At 35.1% G+C, this 19,673-nt stretch overlaps 1 protein-coding gene across 2 annotated transcripts in view; it reads right to left on the minus strand.

Annotated features, from left to right (window-relative positions):
* LOC108907675 (irregular chiasm C-roughest protein-like) overlaps positions 1 to 19,673 on the minus strand; it is a 130,817-nt gene that overhangs the window by 87,562 nt on the left and 23,582 nt on the right. For both annotated transcript variants that reach the window (XM_018711453.1, XM_018711452.1), the window contains exons 2-3: positions 16,184 to 16,214; positions 6,760 to 6,787 (exon numbers count right to left, since the gene is read on the minus strand). The gene's annotated coding sequence lies outside the window, so the exon portion shown is untranslated. The remainder of the gene's footprint in view (positions 1 to 6,759; positions 6,788 to 16,183; positions 16,215 to 19,673) is intronic.

Below are 19,673 nucleotides of genomic sequence, written 5' to 3' on the forward strand. Positions count from 1 at the left end.
CTTGTTTAAACATTGGTCGAATTTTATTTCTAGTGATATTTGAAAGCCAAAAAGCCAAAAATCTCCGTGGATATACGATTCACCCAAATATGGCTTTTTGAAACTGATACCGTCTGGACTATAAGAGAATGATCGTAAAATAAGTATGTTGTCTCTATAAACAGGTCAAAATTTATTTCTATTTAGGAAACTGTACTTACATTGGATGTACCAGCTCTATAATAAAAGAAGAGAAAGAAAAATAAAATATAACTACCTTATTTGTACATTCATATACATTACAATTATTTTTCAATATTTGAAAAACTTGTTCCCATTTTTGTTTAGCTATGCCCATATTCAGGTCTGGCCAGTTGAAGAATGAGCGCGCGGGCAAACGCGGCACAAACACAGCAGCACTGGGCGACCTGGCCATAAATTCAGTTGTCAACAAATGGCCTAACAGTGCAGTGCAGCAATGCGGAATTTGGTGTGATTCAGGTTATTTTAATTTATTGTAGGCACCTTCTATTCATCATTCATATTACAATTGCGAAAGGGAGAAATAAGAGGGATATTTTGTTTACTTATATTATTACAACATGGTACTTTTGACCTTTCGAAACGGAACAAAACGAAATTTACCATCAATATAATAAAATTGTTTGAGGACATAAATAATTAAAATATGTTGTTGGTCAAATGAACATATAATAGTAATTTTCTACAGATTATATACAAATTATTATAATTTTCTACCTTTAGCAGAAAACTTTTTTAAGGACGCCTATGAAACTCATGTTCAACTGACTTCGGAAAGACTATAGCATTAATTAGTGTATTTAGCTTTTATCTATCGAATAGAATTGCCTTTAATGGCTTTGGATCGCATGTATACGTTGCCTCTTCTGGGGTGCCTCAAGGAAGCAACTTAGGACCCCTTCTATTTAACACATTCGTAAATGATATAATGGCCGTTATTGATATTGAATGTTTGCTTTATTATTTAAATAAATAAACTCTTGCTACAAAATTATATTTATTCTCTACGATTTTAATGTAATCATTATCCTAATCCAGTATTTTCGCCTTCGATTTTATTATACTTTACACGATTTGAAGGCCTTATTTTGCTCTTGCCTTAATCAAATCTTAATGTTGATCTTTCACGCATGTTTCCAATTTACGCGTTCAGTTACATTCTTTCACTAAAACACTAAATCCTTAACGTCGTAAACACAAAACCATATTAATATTCTCAAAATTCTATATCTGAAAAATTAAATTTTACAAAAAAATGCATCCTTACGGACTCGATCAATAGCAAGTACATTAAGTATTCGTCCCTATAAACGACTTTATGAGGAACCATATCCATCAGTTGATACGCCGTGTCGTAAAACATCCCCTCGCGAATTTCGCCTGCAAATCCTCTTTTTTTTTCGGCAATATCCGTCCACGGTCGATGTGACACATATTTGACCAGATAATACTTTCGCGCTGGAGAATTTAATCTAAAAAGTTAATTAAATCTGCTAATCCAACCCTTATGTGATAATTTCCAGGACAAAAGTTGCGGTTCGGAGCAGAATTTAATTTATTTCAGGAAATAGAATCCTTTTGAATTTCAAATTCCCATACAAATTACAAATACCGATGAATTAGTCATAAGCGGCCTCCATTTTGCGGTCCCAACTTAGGGCTGATGTGTCCGTGAAGCTAGTCAATCTCGCCGACTTGATTAGGGCTAAGAATGAAATTGGTTTAGATAACGTCTATTCGTGAAACTTTCTATTTTGGGGTTTTCAAGATGGAGGTACATTTTGTTTCTTCAAAAAGATACATAATGACATTCTCCACTGGTTAGATGTTTTTTGTTTACTGTTTATTTATGTATATTTTAAATGATTTTTAACTTCAAAGGAAAGATTACTGCTAGTTTGTAGCAGACTGCGAATTAAAAAAAAAATAGGTAATTGTTTTTCTGGATCTTAAAATCATAGTCCCTCAGCAAAAAAAACAGAATTGTTCACCGTCACCCCATGCCGACCTATCGAATAGATTGATCGATGCGAAGCTTCAGATCAGATTCAGACAGGTATGTATATGTTGTTGTACAATGAAGCGGATACTGGGATTACTAACATGTGAGGCAGTATTTGTACCTTTTTTAATATTGCTACATAGATAGCCCATGAATCATGATTTCCATTAATTCACACATCCAAACCGACAAACGGCCTTCCATTTGCCGTGGGAAAATTAAAATTTGCAAAAATAATGGAAGAATACACGTAGAAAAATGTTTTATTTCTGTTAAAATTACTCATACGTCTACGGTTGGCGGGTTGAAACCCTCTGCCATTAGCCGTTGGAATATTTATGAGCAAGATGAAATATTTCGTGTTATTTTAGCTCTCTCAGAACTCATTTTCGCTCCACGTTAGAATTTCATTGTTGCCTAGATTACGAGAGACCCGGCCAAAGCGGCATTAAGATCCGTCACAGAATACGTGATTTAGTTCGAGAATAAATAATTTAACCTACTGCGATCATAATCTGGGTGGTACCGGTGCAGCAATCTACTTAGCTTTGCTGCATATGTATGCTCTTTGCGATGTACTTCGGCTTGTATTATTAATTATTGCCTACTCCAACGGTAAACGCTGCGTTGGTTGGTAAATCTTAACGTTATCCGGATTATCAGTGGAAATCACCGCTGCTGCTCGTAGCTTCCTATTTCATAATCCGATTCGCTGCAAGTGCAAGAAAGTTTGACCGAAAGGCGAGTTATGTCTATAGGATATTTCAATTTTTAATAAGCGACCTGCGGTCTAAAATTTCATATTTTCAACATAAAAAAAAATGCAGGAACTACAAAACCCTACACGTGGCTGAACATCACTTGAAGTCAAAACCTGCACACTTTTTATATGCCCTTGTAACACGCTATACAGTAGTGTCTCAGAAAACCATTCAAGTGCAATATCGCGAGTACTGCGGTTCAGGTTTTCCTCGAGAAGATGTAAAATGTCTTCCTCTCCTTCCTCTGAAATAAAACAACGTAAATAAATCTACAGTCGGCGAGAGCAAAGATGACATGTCCACGTCATCAAATAACCACACTGAACTTGACCTAGTTACTGTATTGTAAACAGTTGATTAAGTGGGGCGATCCAGGGTCAGCCTAAGTTTCGCGTAATAATTCTCGATTAACTTTTTGGAACACACTTATTTCAGAAGTATCTTGTACCTGTAGAACTCAATTAACGCTTAGCTTGGAAACTTTTTATTGTTCGCAGCTGTACTCTTTAAACTGCCATTTCCTGAAGAGTGTAATGTGTTCGCCGTTAGGGAGTGCAGTGATATTCACCATATTCATACATCAAAGCATCTATCGCGTTTTTGTGGAGCTGGTGATAAGTTGCAAATGCGTAGCCATACGCATGTGACTCTAGGGAGGTGGAGATGAAAAATTAACGTCGTTTACCAAAAGACTCCCTTCACGGACTCGGTTAGTAGACTTATTTGTAACAGCTAACTGATAACAATGCTCTCTGCGTTGATAATTCCGGAAATAAATCAAAACCAAAAGTACATTAGCCTCCCAGGTATTCAGACCCCGCTTACTTTATAACTTCCTATCTCGAAATAGTAGCACCGGGAACTTAATCTAGTCGGCTGTGTATCCCAAAATGCGATTCCGATGGGTTTTACTTCGCTAGGATGTATAGGGGGATTAGCTGGGGGACAACTCTTAATGAAGAAACAACTTACTATACCGAGTCATTTTGTAAAAAAAAACATTTCTTCTCGCTGGTCTTACAATCGTACAATATTGACAGCAGTTGTAATACGTAATGTGGATCATCAGTAGTTTCCAGTTCACTCCGATACACTTTTTGTGACCGTAAAAAAAGTCCAGAGCGTTTAAGTCAGGTGACCGTGTTGGCCGTGCTACCGCTCCTCTGCATACGATGCACCGTATTTCTCGAACATCATTGAGGTAATATCGAATACTGTGTTGAAAATTCCCACACAGCTTCTCTCAAATACCAACAGTCCGTAGACCTCATTCAAATTATAACGAGAAATCCTATTCACGAATAAACTTCGGTGGCTTCCGACTAGGAAATATAAATCGAATTATCCAAATAAATGCCGGTTATTTTGATTTCATTATAGAGTTTGCACGTGTTGTTATAAAGCTGGGAGGAGATCTCAAAATTAATACGTTTATCGACTGAATTTGGCATTCTCGGATATCTACACGTAATTAAAAATAAACAATGCTGCTAGAGGAGGAAAATAGTAACAGTAAATGCCGCTGGCGGGTTATAATGTGTTTTTAACGTAAATAATTAAGGGAAATGGTGTTTCGAATCCAATGCGATTCAAGTAAATATTATAACCTGAGGGGTTATTTCTTTATTTAACCATTTACCCTTATGACCAGTATCATAACGATATTATCTTGCAAAAGAGTTTACCAGTTACTTCTCGAAAGGGAGTTTAATTACAACATCTACACTTTAATTGATACGTGGGAAGTTAGAAAGGTTGTATGTTCATAGAATGAATGCCAGACAATTACTGTACGTCGGGACGCTTTGACATAACTATACCATGTTAATAGTTATCTAATTGACTGAATTTACAATTGAATAAATAATTTTGTGACTAACTACACCTTCCTCTCATGACTCCGTATAGCAACACGGAATGGATTAGTCAGTCTCATTTAATCTATTCATATAGCTTGGAAAATCCGTCTAAAAACCAGCTATTTCATCTATTATTATTTCCCTCGCAACATTCTAACAACTTATTTAAATATCTTGGAATTCCTACGTCTTTTTGAATGCATTTCGCGCGTTATTAGAAATATCGACTTTTCCCTCCACCATGGCGTTGATACCAGGTGCTCAACACATGGCCCCTACGGTCTAAGTCACCTTGTTCAAAAACATTGATACATTTCATGAGGCCTTCTCCAAAAAGCACTAGTCTTTCGACGACATTATGGCGACGCTAAACCTACTTGAAAACCCTTAACTTTTCAATAATTGGTGTTGACCGAAATATTTTACTGTCTGAGTTGGCGCATCCTTTCCGAGAATTAACAAATAAACTACCACGCGTCCCATCTTTTGTTACAGGGCCATTAAAAATTATTAAGACAACGTTCAACCAACAATCGGCGACTCGTAAATGCGAAATTTAAATGCAGTCGCCGTTTTTCAAGACACAGAGTGTTGAAATTAGAATAAATTTAAAACATTTTATATAATTCTACACATTAAATTAGTGTTTTTCATGATCAATGGCAAACCTAAGATTAACAAGACATACCAACGATTTCAGTTTCAGTAAGTAGTTGTTCCAACATCGTAAACATTTATATATCCCACTCGATAAAAAATTAATTCATCATGGAAGCTCCACAATGTCGCACACAAGTTTGCTCTATTGATGATATGGTCAATTTCAAGACTGTTGTTCAGTTCTTTGACCATATTCATTACTGTTTTTTTCATTACTTTCGTTAGCTATTTGTGTTACCGTGTCCACTGTTGCTGCAGTTGAAAGATTTACCAAAATAATTAGTGAAATAAGAAGAGCAAACCATTTGGTGATACCATCAGTACACTGAGAGAACAGAATTTCTCCAAATTTCATTGTTACATGTCTAGGCTTCCAAGGATTCTAGAGGTTATGATTTTTGTGCTTTTTTGGACTTCCAGATACAAATCAGATTTCGGTAAATTTTCTAACTACCCTCTTTCGGCTAAAAATTACCACTGCTGGGGCAATACACGAAATAATAGAACGCAAAAGGCAATTTACCCAAAGCGAGCACTTGCCGAAATTCGCGGTAATTTGTTTACTAAGGTTCCGCCCAGGCAGACAAATTACTTTCCGGATAATTTCGGGGAAAAATCCGAAATTAAATTTTGCATTATTTCTCGGGCCTTATCAAGTGTAAACATCAGGATTTGATATCGACTCGGCCAAATGAACTGTAAAAACTGCATTGATTCCATTTCGGCTCTGCCACACAATCGCCAGTCATCGTTTTCCAATTTTAATTCCGCGAAATGAATTTACAGACTATTTCATTTCGGAGGGATTATACGGTGGAGTTTAGGCACCTGATTACCGAACGGCCAAAAAAAAAACGCCATGCGATATGCGGCGATAAAGCTCGGTATAAATTTTTTAATTTGGAAGCTAAAACTAGAAGCGGGAATTATTGCGGTGTAATATACGGTGCAATTTTATTAAGCCACATCAGTGATTCATATCACAGGGCATAAAATTTCAAATTTTTGCGAAAACAAATATTTAGTACGTTTGAAAAGAAGGCGCGAGGATATTCTAGTCTTCGAAAACACCACGCATCATTTTTATTTACGTTTTCCTCTTTTGGTTCTTAAAGAATTTGATGAAATATGTTTTCGTGACTGATAAAGAGAGAATATAATGTATTTAATTGTTGAAACTCTGCCCGGTTTGATTTTATTACATCGTTATATTATTTATAGGTCTTGTGGGCACATTTTCTTAGATAAAATAAATACAGAGAGAATAAGGTTGACGTTTGCGAAAATAAAGAATAATTTTGTGAAAATAAGCAATAAATGTATAATAAACTATAGCAGGGAAAGATAACTAAATAGTAATAAAAATAGCTCTATAAAATGTACAGATAATTAAAAGGATGTAGTTAATAAATTGAACAAGAGGAAATTTACTTCAATAATTTAAAGTTTCACCTACCTTGCACATTACGGGAATTTGTGAAGACCTGAAACAGAAATAAAGTTTGAGTATGTTAAAAAACTCACACAAGACTTTTACATATTTCCTTTGTATACTTGAACAAAGTAATTCTTAACTGCGAGCTAGCGTTAAGTCCGAGATACATTTCTGAGATTTCGACATATTTTCCGCAGAACTTATGCTTTTGCACACATTTTAGACAAGATAGAAGGCATTTCCTGGAGCTCTCCACATGAAAAATGACCTTTCGACTGCTGTGAGGCACACTATTGATCGACCGCCAGTCGTTAAATTTGAACTTGGCGGTTGAAAGCTCTGCTAATGTACGACGATGAAATTGCAAATACCTAACTACCCTATTGCGTTCCCGTGCACCAAAGTGCATTATTAGACTCATAGGAGCTGATTTTTGTATTCAATAGAGGTTCGATACTAAGACGATATCGCAATTTGCTGGGCTAAATTTCCCTTGATGATAATTATTAGTTCAGATTCAAGACTTTCAGTAGCTTCTAGTCAATAATAAATGAACTGTTGATGCGTGTGCGCTTGGAATAAAGTACTAGGTAATTAAGAATGGATTTTAGGTACTTTTAAACCAAAATCGCGAATGTATTGGATAATATACCAAGATATAAATATTTGACGCTTTGTTTTATTTTCGATGCAAAATAATATTTAAATTACTTCTCTGAGAACTAATGTCTAGCTAGGTACGTGATATTTTAATATTCACGTTTCATACCACTGTGGGAAAAATCCAAGACAACTTGTTAAGTGAATTACTTCTAAGGACGTGTACTACAGAAGCTAAGGCATTTCACATGTATGAATCACGTACGTATGTAAAAATATTGTAATTACACTGTACGCCGATAACAAAATGAGAATAAATCAAGTCACGCCACGTCACGTAATATTTAAAACTTTGAAGAGTGCATAAATCACATTATGTGTTGAACCGTAAGGTTCTGCTGGTGGTATAAAAATGTATAGTTACTACATTTTATGTCCCTTTCCAAAGCTTTACGATGGAAATGTAGAAGCTGCACGGCTATGCGGTTTTTGATTAATCTGCACCGCTTGAACGTGTGGATATGTCTATTATACAGAAGAAAAAAAAGCAACAAAGTTATGTTTAAAAAAATTATTTATTATTATACACTTTAACGAAAAGGGCTCCATGAATCTCTCGAAAGTGGCTGGAGCACTGCAGAGACCAAAAGGCGACATTGAAGAACTACAAACCTGTTCCAATAGAGAAAATAGCGTTTTCTTTATCCTTTGATCTACTTCTATTTGCAAATAACCACTTTTGAGATCCATAGAAAACCATTTTGCATGTGACAGAATAGTGTCATCCATTCTAGGTAGAGAATAACTGTCTTTATTGTCATTTACCTTTCTACATTCAACTCAACAATACAAAATTTGGTGACTATCACTACCACTGGACTAAAAGAACGAAACATTCGAAGAGCCTATGAAGGTCACCAAAAAAGATAGTTCTACCAGATTTTTTTATTGATTGTAGAAGAGTAAATGACAATAAAGGAAGACAGTTATCAGAGGTAGAGACCTGTTGATACTGTCGACACCCTGGCAAATGCAAAATGGTTTTCTACGTTGGATCTCAAAAGTGCTTATTGGCAAGTACAAGTCATTTCAAATGACAAAGAGAAGACTGCTTTGGGATTCGTTTGTGGCCTCGATGTCATGCCTTCGGACACATAGTGAATGTATTACAAGAATTTACATGGAAGACGTGATATAATTATATTGGGCAGCAAATATATTTATCTGATGTGTAGTTCCAAAATCGCTGTACAGATATGAGTCATATACCTAAATTGTAACTACTTTTGACTGTATGTTTAAATTGTAGCGATTTGTCGTTACGTGTACTACTAGTTGGATTACCAACGTAGATCTATACTCTAACTGCTGGACTATTAACAATGATTTATTTGTTCGCAGACTGCGACTGAAAGCAAAGAACTTTCCAGCGTTTGAAAATTCCGTCGATGAAATATAATAAGACAAAGTTGTACGACATTGTATAACCCTTGTCAGCTTATGGTAAAAGTAAGTAAGCTCGGAAGGTCAACAAAAACTTTCGGGTTATATACATTTGACCCTTTGAGGAAACATTCCGCTTTTAAATATAATTTGTTTTGTTCTTCCAAATGTAATTTGTGAAGAGTATGGGCCAAAGGAAGCGGATTAAATCGTTATATGGAGATATAAAAGATTGAATATCGGATTTTAGATGACGGTAAATGTTGCAGGTTAAAGTGATGGTCTTGCTTCATAGTTAAAAAAAATTATAAGTATATTTTTATGAAAAACGTTAGTGCGTACATTTCTGTTCAATATGTTTCACAGAGCAAATTAATTCAATTTTATATTTTTTCTTTTGAATATGAAATCTTGCTCGTAATAATTCATGTGAGAGAAATAAGAATTTTTATGCTGGTAGTGATAAGATATATTTAATGCAAATTTAAGCAATAAAAAAATCCTGACGTTAATAAATTATAAACAAAATTTTACGCATTAAATAAAAAGGGACCGATAATTCGTCACGGAAAAATGGTTCAAGGGCAACGAATAAATTAATACGGTTATATATTTTTTCTAGGCTTTGAGATGTACCATTTTTAACACTAAAATCGCAATTCGAAGCTGAATTCGAATTCTTCCGATTTGGAATCTTAAGGTACTTATTTAGTGATACATTTTTTCAGTGATGTAAGCATTCTAGACTAATTTCATCATCCGTGCTCTATCTGCAGGTAAACATGTTGTAAATGCGCTTCTCCATATCTCGTTTCTGAAATAGCCTTCAGTGTTTGACAATCCTCTTGTTTACCTTTCGTTACCGTTCTTAAAAGCTACAAAGAAGACGATGTTCTTCATTTTCTGTTTTAAATCTTTCCTTATTTCATCTTGACGGCTCTTCAGTTCCTTTTCCATATATTCCTTCGTTCTATCCTGGTTGTTTTTCAATTCCTTCTCCTCATTCCTCATATCTCAAGTCATTTCTATTAACTGCTTTAAGATTCCTTCCGCTTCTGCAGATCGTGATCATCATCGACACATGCAATTTTGGGTTGTAATAGGATTCGTTTAATTTTGTGTCCCCTCTTTTTTTTTCTACACGACTGACAGTACCTGCGGTCATTGTGAAATCCACGCGCGTGGCTATACATATCATCCTCCCCATCCTCCCCAACCGATTGAATTAAAGCTCGTATAATTCGAACCGCATAATGAACCGGCCAACGCGCCAGAACGCATAGTTTTACGTTTTCTGATTTTCATTCGGCGCATCCCATTCGCCGAATAAAATATGTAAATTATGTGAGGGCGACGAGCCGTATCAAATTCGTGTCGGATTTTGTCCGGCCCGATAATTACGGGACACGAGAGCCAAAAATATGATGAATAATTGAAATTCCCCGATAAAGAATCGATGAATCCGTCCAGGTATCCGACCGGAAGATTTGACGGGAATGTATTGGCATCTGGCGGAGTGTTTGATTATGATTAATTGGGTGTGGAGGATTTGTCTGGAATAGAGGGAAACAATACCGTTTGGAATGTCACGAGTAATACTTTTGCAGTGATTTAATAAATGATGAAGTTTGATTCATAAAAAGGCACATGTTTATACCGGACTAAAGTGACACAGTTAATTTCTACAATTGAATTTACTCAAAACTAAATGGAAGTTATAGTTTTTATTTTAGATCCGTTTCTGTGAAACTTAGGTGCTCGCCTTATAACTTTGAGACTCTCCCAATGACCTTGGAATAACACTGAAAGATCGACATGGTATTGGAGTGACTTTGGAATAGCTTAAATGACCTTGAACGAGCAGCTGTGACCTTGAAACAATTTTGACCTAAGAATAACCTTGAAACAGATCCCATGATCTTGAAATTATATCGAAATAACTTCTAATAAGAACATTTGTCACATTTAAATTGATACAAACCAACACCAATGTCTTTGACATGACCTGGGGACTATCATGATCTAAGAACACTAACAAAAAGTATACAGACACATACACACGTACGGTATTTTTACTGCGATGTTTTTATCGTATTTTATTCCGGGATAAGGGTGGATTTTTACCCGAATTAACGAATAAAGTATAAAATTTTGATAGCCTTTCCAAAGCGTAGAGCGATGTTAGTTAAAACCAAGCTAATTGGCTCGATGGTGATGGTATTTACGTAAAAAATGTAGAGACCAGACCTTTTAATTTCCCTCATATACACGATCCCGCTAAAACTATTTCCTGTTCGGGATAATTGCATAGTTTAGTTCGGAGTTGCACTCTAAAATTTACGATAGAGTTAATTTTCGACGGAGAGCGCATCATAAAAAATGAACTTCGCACCGGGAATGTGCAAAATTTATGACTGCCAGGGTGTAATTTCATAAATAAAAGTATTGAGGGTGTTTTAACGATATGGTCGTATTAGCGACAGAAGAGAAGATTAAAAAAAAATTAGTAAGCTAGAGCGCCTAGAAGGCGACGAAAGCAAAACTAAATCAAATGTGATGTGGTGAGAAGATACAGCGATAGAAAACCGGGGATTAATTCCATCCGCTGCGGGAAACACTTCGCAGTCCGTACACGCGTTTAAACGCGAAAACGTATGACATGGTGGGTATTGGAAAATTCCTGGTCTATTTGGCATTGTAAACCGTGATTATGAAGCCCGCAGGGAAGCTTACTCATGCCATTTCATACGTTGTGATATTATTGGAGATCATTGTTTGGTCCAGAATGTCCAGATGTAAACGCAATCCGCATTCTCTGTATTAGCGGTCGTTTGTTTTGTTGGCTCGGCATTCACCATTTCAGGTCAGAGCTGAATAATTGAGGTGATGAGCGCAAGGAATTCCAGCAGCACAAATAACAGAATCATTTTACAGCCGGTGAAAATATCCGGCTCATTGTTTTTCGAATGAATACTTTATAACTCGCTGAAGGAGCACCCTAGCGTTTGCGTTTCCCAGTATGCCTCTTTATGGCTCAAAGCTGCTTGTACTTGTCTTGTAGTTTCAGTTTGCGGTTAATGCACGCGTCGCATAGTACGCGGGTAGTGTCTGAGGAAACGAGGAAAAATGTAAAAATATTTATTTTATAATTATGCGAAGAATATTACTGGTCTACCAAGTGAACGGGGCAAAAGTTGCGACGAATTAGAAATATTTTCGAAATATATTTCCCCTTAACCTACTCGTTTTGGGAATTTACATGATTTATTTTTTTTGCTTTAATAGATTCTTCAAAATTTATTTATGCATTTAGTTGTTTAACCTTAAACATTTAAAAATTTTTGCCTGCGGCCCTTTTTTTTTCTTTTTTGCCCACCTAGTAAGAAAGCCACAAGCCTCACCTATTCAGAATGTCACGAACCGCCACTGCTTTGTTATATTCGATTAACTAACTTCTCAGATATTGTTTTAGTAAACTTGAACACATTTTATAGGGATATCTGCAAAACAGGTGTGTTACAGAATAAAAAAGGTGTTAAATTATCTATTTTTTGTTAAATATCATTTAAATTTATTTATTTCACCTGGCTTTAGTCTTAAAAATTTTCTATTCTACATTATTCTGCTTTTTATTGTTTAATTTTTGAATTATAGCTGTTGTACATCCTATAACATGATCTAATCGTCACTACAATCTTCAGTTTGAATACTTTCCGAAGTCCATGCTCTATTTCACCTTACAATTTTGTAACAAATCAACCAAAACCACAAAAAAGTCATTAACGGCTGTAATACTAAATTAGCATGCAATGATGAGCCTTCAATTTATATTTTAAAATAAGATATCTGAGGTATAGTAACGCAGATTGTTATACATATATTACTTCGAGTATAAAAATAGAACTATTTGGCAACATTATCAACTATATAAATGGTTAACGATTCGCATTATAATTTCTATACCTATACAGGCTTTTACTTACCCTTTGGCAGTGCCCAAACGAAATTAGACTGAAACGCAAAAGTTTCCGCCTCTCTTTTCTACATTTCTGGTTATTAATCTAAAAGCATGAGGACCCTACACCTAAATTTAATTATACCCATTTCCCTCGTTTACAAAATATGTCACGGCAAAGTGCAAAAGGTACTTACGACGTTTTTGTTAAGTCTATTTTTGGGAAAAAGTATTTTAATTAATTAGACAGGTCTTTAACTTTACATTTAATGTATTCCGGATTACGGTGGATGTGTTGAGATTGAAACTGGGCGTCGTTCTTTAAAACGACTAATTTTTGTTCAGGTTGTCCTTTGCTTCCAAATATTCTCTACACAGGAATGATTTTAACATTGTTGAACGTTTTCTTCATCGCAGTCACTGGTGATGAAAAATGGTGTCCGTACGTGAACTTGAAACAGTGGAAAGACCAAAAAACAAGCAACAAGATCACAACTTCATCCTCGAAAGACAATGTTGGAATTGGACGGGGATTCTTTATTACAAACTATATATACTAGAAAAGGGAGAATATTTTCTATACACAAGGTACAAAAAAGGCTTGAAATCAAAATAATTATAACAAAGAAAATTATACGTTGTATAATTTTCATATACAGGCGGTAATAAACTGGAATACGTCCGAGTTTGTGTAATTGGTGGAAAGTTGTCAGAATAATGAATGACATAACAGTAATGGCGAATGTACGACACAACTACAAGAAATACCCGAATTAATGTAGAACATTAAATGAGTTTATTGTGGTAACGATGTGAAATAGACACCTGCGGGCAGACTTAACTAAATGGCTACAATTAGGCGCAGTATATGCCTCTGCGTATTCATGTATTAAATAGATGACAAACTGAACTCACCCCCGAACCTTTTTGCGCATTGCGTGGCATGAGGAATTTATTACCCTTAATTACAACACTACTTATTCAAGCTGTTGCATGGTCTTTTCTATGGCGTTTAGTATAAAACAGAAATAATACCAGTATAACAATTTTCAGGTATTTGAATAATTGAAAGAGTTGTTCCCTTCAGCAACAAAATCAGACCATTTATTTATTATTATCTAACAGCTACAAAAGTACAGTCACCTGTATTTATTAAGAAAATATAGAATCCTTCAACCGTTGTTAACAAAAGCGATGTTTATCCAAGCGAATAATGTATTTTATTAATAATTCGTTGCTCAGTTGAACAAACTTCAGCCGTTAAATGAGACGTTTGTGTTTGTTCTACAAAGAGAACCTTAATATTTAATGTTATTTACTGCGACAGCTAACGAAAACATACAGACGATCGCGCAAGGATAAGAAATATTGAAGGAACTGTACGTTTCTGTCTCTGTGAGACATATAATTTAACGTTTCGAAGTATTTCGGTTAATTTGAAGTAACAATATTATTAACTTGCATTTACAGACACTTGCTTCTTTATATTTCTACTTTAAATATTAACAGTTATAAAAAGCAGCGTGACCAATTTTTTTCTTATCTCAATTACGTAAATAAATGACACAAAAACTAGAACAACTGAAGAAAAACAAAAAGATCAGTTAAATTGTAGGCAGGCGCATAGAAAGTAGTAACATCAGCAAGGAACATACTACGAACAGGTATTACGAGTAGAAAAGAGACAGATCATTAACATATACAATGAAAAGCAAGGGCCCCAATACGGAACCCTATGTGAGGCACATGTTCATAACCTAAATAAGAGGCATCGAAACCAACAATTTGTCTACGAACGGTTTCTTGTCACACTGTATATTGCAAGACAAAGTTAAAGTATTGTTTGGACCTACTGTTACTTTTATTTTTTTTATATTTTGAAAGTATTTAGGTACATCCATTCATCGTATTTGACGATGGTTTTCATCTGGGTATTATGAGTGACCTAGTGCCGTATTAAACCCTCCCACAGGACTCCCCTTTTTCAGGCAAGGAAAATAATAGAAAAGCTTTATTAATAATGGACAGGAAGAGGGGAATAAAGCTGCAAATATCCTGTCGGAGCCATACAGCTCGCTTCCGACAAATCACTTCTGATCATTTTTCATCGGACAACAGGAGTCGGTAAAAAAGATTTCCACGTTATGGATTACGTGCATTTTCGTATTGTGGGGCCGCAACTGGCGGCGGTTTCCAGCGACGTCAAATCGGAAAAAATCCGAGGTACGAATAATGGAAAAGTTGAGGACGTCAGGAACAGGCAGCTGTCCAAGAAAGGGGCGGATTAGGTTATTTCTAGTGCGGTACAGTTAAACTGTGTCATTACAGATGTTTGGGATCAATTGTAGCCGAAGCTTCATGTTTTCCTAAATCACATTCGTGCAAATATTTCGATGGATATTTGACATATACGATTATATCAACCAAAAGCGGAGATATTCAAAAACACCATTAATAAAAGGCCCAGTATAGATTTAATTTGATTCACAACTGTATCTCAAAGAAGAAAAAACCTCTTCAATTTTATTTAAAAAACAGTTACCTAAATTTTACTACTTATAAGATCGACAATAATTATAAGTGTTTCACAAAAAAAATTTAAAAATTATATGTTGCAAGTGTAATTTTACATAAAATGTAATCATTAAAAGTTCCCAAAATTCAGTGGCGTAGAAATTTTGAATTTTGGGAGAGATAGCACGAATCAAAATTTGACTCCACTGAATTATCTGAATTTCTAGTAATTACATTCTATTTTAAATTATACTTATATTGTAAATGTAAAGAATGTAGACACAAGTCTTTTTTCAATAGGTTATACAAACTTTCACAAATCTAAAAGTAATTTCGTTCCTATCGAAACGAGTAAAAAATTGCAGCATAAGATTAATCTTTACTTTCATTTTATACAGGCTGATTCACAAATGGTGACCAAAACCTCGTATTCTTTGGTGAATTTTAAGGGTCTTTCCTATAAAGTTTTTATTTGGGACGCTTCGTTAAAAAAATACAGGGTGTAAACTGAAAAAAATGTTTTTAATTTTTTAAAATAATTTGCTAATGCGTGATTTTCGAATAAAACTTAAAAAACGAACTGAGAACACGCTTTATATTCGAATATAATGCTTTTTAAAATTACATAGTGGGCTGCGATAGTAACTTTGAAATTCTGAGCAGTTAGAAGAAAGAATAAATAATGCTTTTCATCAGATTCAAGCAACAATAAATTTCGAACAAATTACATTTTCGTTACTAAAAAGATGTCGGGCCTGTGTTCGTGGAAATGGAGGTATTTTTGAGCATTTACTCAAATAAAATCATTAAAATGCTGACTAATGTTATTAATTTCTTTATTCGAATAAATAACCGAATGATTAGTGCTCTCATTTTTGGTCAACATTTGTGAATCACCCTGTATACGTGGTATATTATAAAAAATGTACTTACAGTTAAGTAAAGCAGGATGTGATCTATTTACCTGTAACAATGGAAACAATTTTTAGCTATTTTATATATCGCAAAAATCTTAATCGATTATATGTTGTGTCTATTCATATTGTGATCAAAAATCTAATAACCATCATGGATTTATTCAATGTTCAATTTTAACGAATGTTTATAACTTTTCCCAGTACGTTTCTGAAGCTCTTAGACAGTTCACAAATTGATGGAATCTTTATAGATTGTACTTTTGCAAGCTTTTAAGTTAAATAAATTATTTACTTCGTTATTAGTAAATAGAACACTAATTATGTAAAAGTGATTCAAATCACAGCTGTCTGTGCGTGCTGTAAGTGACGGCGTGTCTCAGGGTTCTAACTTGGGCCCGCTTAAGTTTTTAACGTTTGTTGATGACATTGTAAAAAACTATGAATTTTCAAATATACGCTGTAGACATAGAAATAGACGCTAGCTGATGACATAAAAATGTTATAAATAATGAAGATAATTTTTTGTAGTCGTGGTGTAGGGCAAAAACTTTCAATTATAACTACCCTGTACTATAACGAAAAACATATAGGGTGTTAGAAGTTTGACTGCCTTAATTTTAACACGATAGAATACATTAAAATAAACAAAAAAAACGTTATACATATAACATGGGTTCTCAACTCGACCATTTCCGAGAAAAAATTATCAAAATCAACTTGGTGTACAAAAGTTCGATTAATTAAAGAATATTGACATAACTGCGTGCATAGAATACCACAAAATACAATTTTATCCCTTTTTTGAACTTCTTTATGCTGAATTCTAAAAAATAATTAGCGTTGTAATAAATTTAAAATTCGATAAACTTCATATCGAGCAATGTGACAACGGCGCGGCGGATAACACGCAGTTCAGTTGGTATCTGGAATTGGACCGTGTCTGAGTGTTTTTTGCGTACCACTATTTTCACTTCTTGAGGTGTTTTCCAGCGAGTGCGCGAAAATTGGATTCGAAGGTGTCGTGCATGCATCGACAATAGTGGTGGGCATTTTGAGCATATTTTGTAGTTTGTTTTGTAATTATACGTTTAAAAATTAATGAATTTTGCTTTACCGTTAATCTTAAGCCCCTGTAATATACAACTTTTTGTTCGTTTATGATTACTCTATCTCATGCTGCAGTAAAGGCAGTCAAACTTCTTACACCCTGTACATTTGCTGATAACCTCATCAGATATCATTATGACACTGTCTAAATTACAAACCTATATTCGTAAGATTATAGAATTTTTACGGGAATAATATTGCTTTTATTGTTTTCAATTTTGATTGGCAGAACAAGTCTTCGCACTCGTGCCGCCCCTAATAAACCTCGTACAACGCCAAATTAAATTGTAAAACTTATTTCCCTCAGCGCGAACAACAGTCGCTTTCGCGGATCCGCGTACAAAATTTCATCTAATTAATCACCTATATCGCCGTAATTCTATTTGTTCTGGGATTAGCCCAGCGCCCACAAATTCAGTATCACCCCCTAACCTAAGCCCCACATCCCGCTCCCAGAGATGAAATACACCCGGAAGCCCGGCCTGCAAAGAGAAATTAGGCAAGTCGCGGGGAGAGTTATGATGTGGAGTGTCGGGGTAGTAGTTATTAGTTGCGTTTCCTCTCGCCAGGGGACCTTCTCGCTTTTTATATGCTGCATACGTTTAACTCCGCGTCACTGAGTTCCAAAAGAGGGCGAGAGAAGATGTTTATTGGACTCAACAGTCGATCGCAGCAGTAAAATTTAATCGGCTATGGTAAGGCTCATTATCTATGACAATCACTACAAGTTAAAATTTAACAAATACTTGATGTAAGGTGAGCAAACAGAGAATTAAACGTCAGAGCTATCCTTTAATTACATCCAATTTGCTGCCGCTTTTAACCGGCCTAATGAAAATTTATACTAAATAAACAAATTCTGCCAGGGCTCTAAAAAACTACAGCGGCAATTACGAGCTGCAGCGACCCGTGTAACGCCGGTAAAGCCTCTCGTTTCAAAGCTAATAAATAGTCCTTGTAAAAACAACTTCCGTATGAATAGCAAATGAGGCGGGTATTAAAAATTTTCACAGGGCGTTTGTTTGGGTTCGGAATTTCCTACACACACACACACACACACACACACACACACACACAAGGCTAAACGGGTAAGTTGAAAGTTAACGCCAGGCGTGGTCGAAAAAAGGAAAGAAACGCAAAAATAAAACGTCTTAATTTAAAGTCGTAGGCCTGACTGAGCGTACAAAAGGATTCGAAGCGCCGCTTGCTAGGATACGTACGAGGACCGGCGACAAAAAGCTGAAAGAGAATAAATAATTCGGTGCAGTACCGTTCTTTGTGCCACTCTTTTATGGAGCTACCACTTTATTTGATAAAGGCTGCGAAATATGTGCCGGGATGTTTTGCTGCGCGTTTGAACGATTAAAGAAACTCGCTGGGCGACTCAGGATTGCAATAAAGTCTACTCTGTTTCACAAATAAAATCTACCTCATTTCACAAATTAAAATATGTTTGATTACTGATGGATTGAACATTACATTATACAACAGAGGAGAATAGAAAGCTTAATTGTAACACTTTGCATCACAAAATTGAACTTTGAGTGTGTTATTTTTTTTACTGTAAGTCTATGCAACGTACCTACTGTTCTTATAAAATACTATTTCCCTTTCAGCAGTATGTTTTCTAGATAATATTCGCTAATATATTCCTTACATTAAAGAGGTATATCCGAGGGTATATCGGGGTCCGAGGGAAGTGAGGAGCGCAGGGGGGGTCCTGTGCTTTTCTTATGGGACTAATGGTCAATCTGAAAAAATTAAATTCTATTGAAATTATTTGCGATAAACATTATCTATATAGCAAAGAAATCTACTCATATGCACATAACATACATATTGACTAATTAACAACATAAAAATATCATATTTAATTAGTTTTAAATTATATTTAATTAACGCATAAAGACTATGTAGATGTGGCAACAGCGCTAATAATTGACTAGCAGTTGTACACACTGTGAACCTACAGACCTCGGACATCGGAGATATTGCGTGTCAAATTCGGGTAAAGATGCGTACGCGTTCAAAAATGTTAAACTATGTACAATATAATTATTATATATAGCAAATATGTCGTATTATCCTTGCGAAGATTTGTATCCTTTATTTAAAATCCGTGAATCATGTGAACTGGTAAAACAACGACAATTATGTTAATTTAGTTCTAAAGAAATGAAATGACAGTTGCGCCCATCTCTCGTCCTAGTCAAAGAAAATTTTAGATGCAATTTTGAAGGTTCTGTGATAGAAATTACATTATTACTCACTGTTCGTGTTTTTAATCTCTATTTTAGTAATGTTACAAAAGTTTTGCAGCTATAACTCATTTTTTAGATATAAAGTTTGCTGAGAAATATTTATGTTCCTTGTTATTCCGTACAAATGCTTTTATCTCA

Source organism: Anoplophora glabripennis, unplaced genomic scaffold, assembly GCF_000390285.2.
Source record: "Anoplophora glabripennis isolate ALB-LARVAE unplaced genomic scaffold, Agla_2.0 scaffold51, whole genome shotgun sequence".
NCBI classification, from domain to species: Eukaryota; Metazoa; Arthropoda; class Insecta; order Coleoptera; family Cerambycidae; genus Anoplophora; species Anoplophora glabripennis.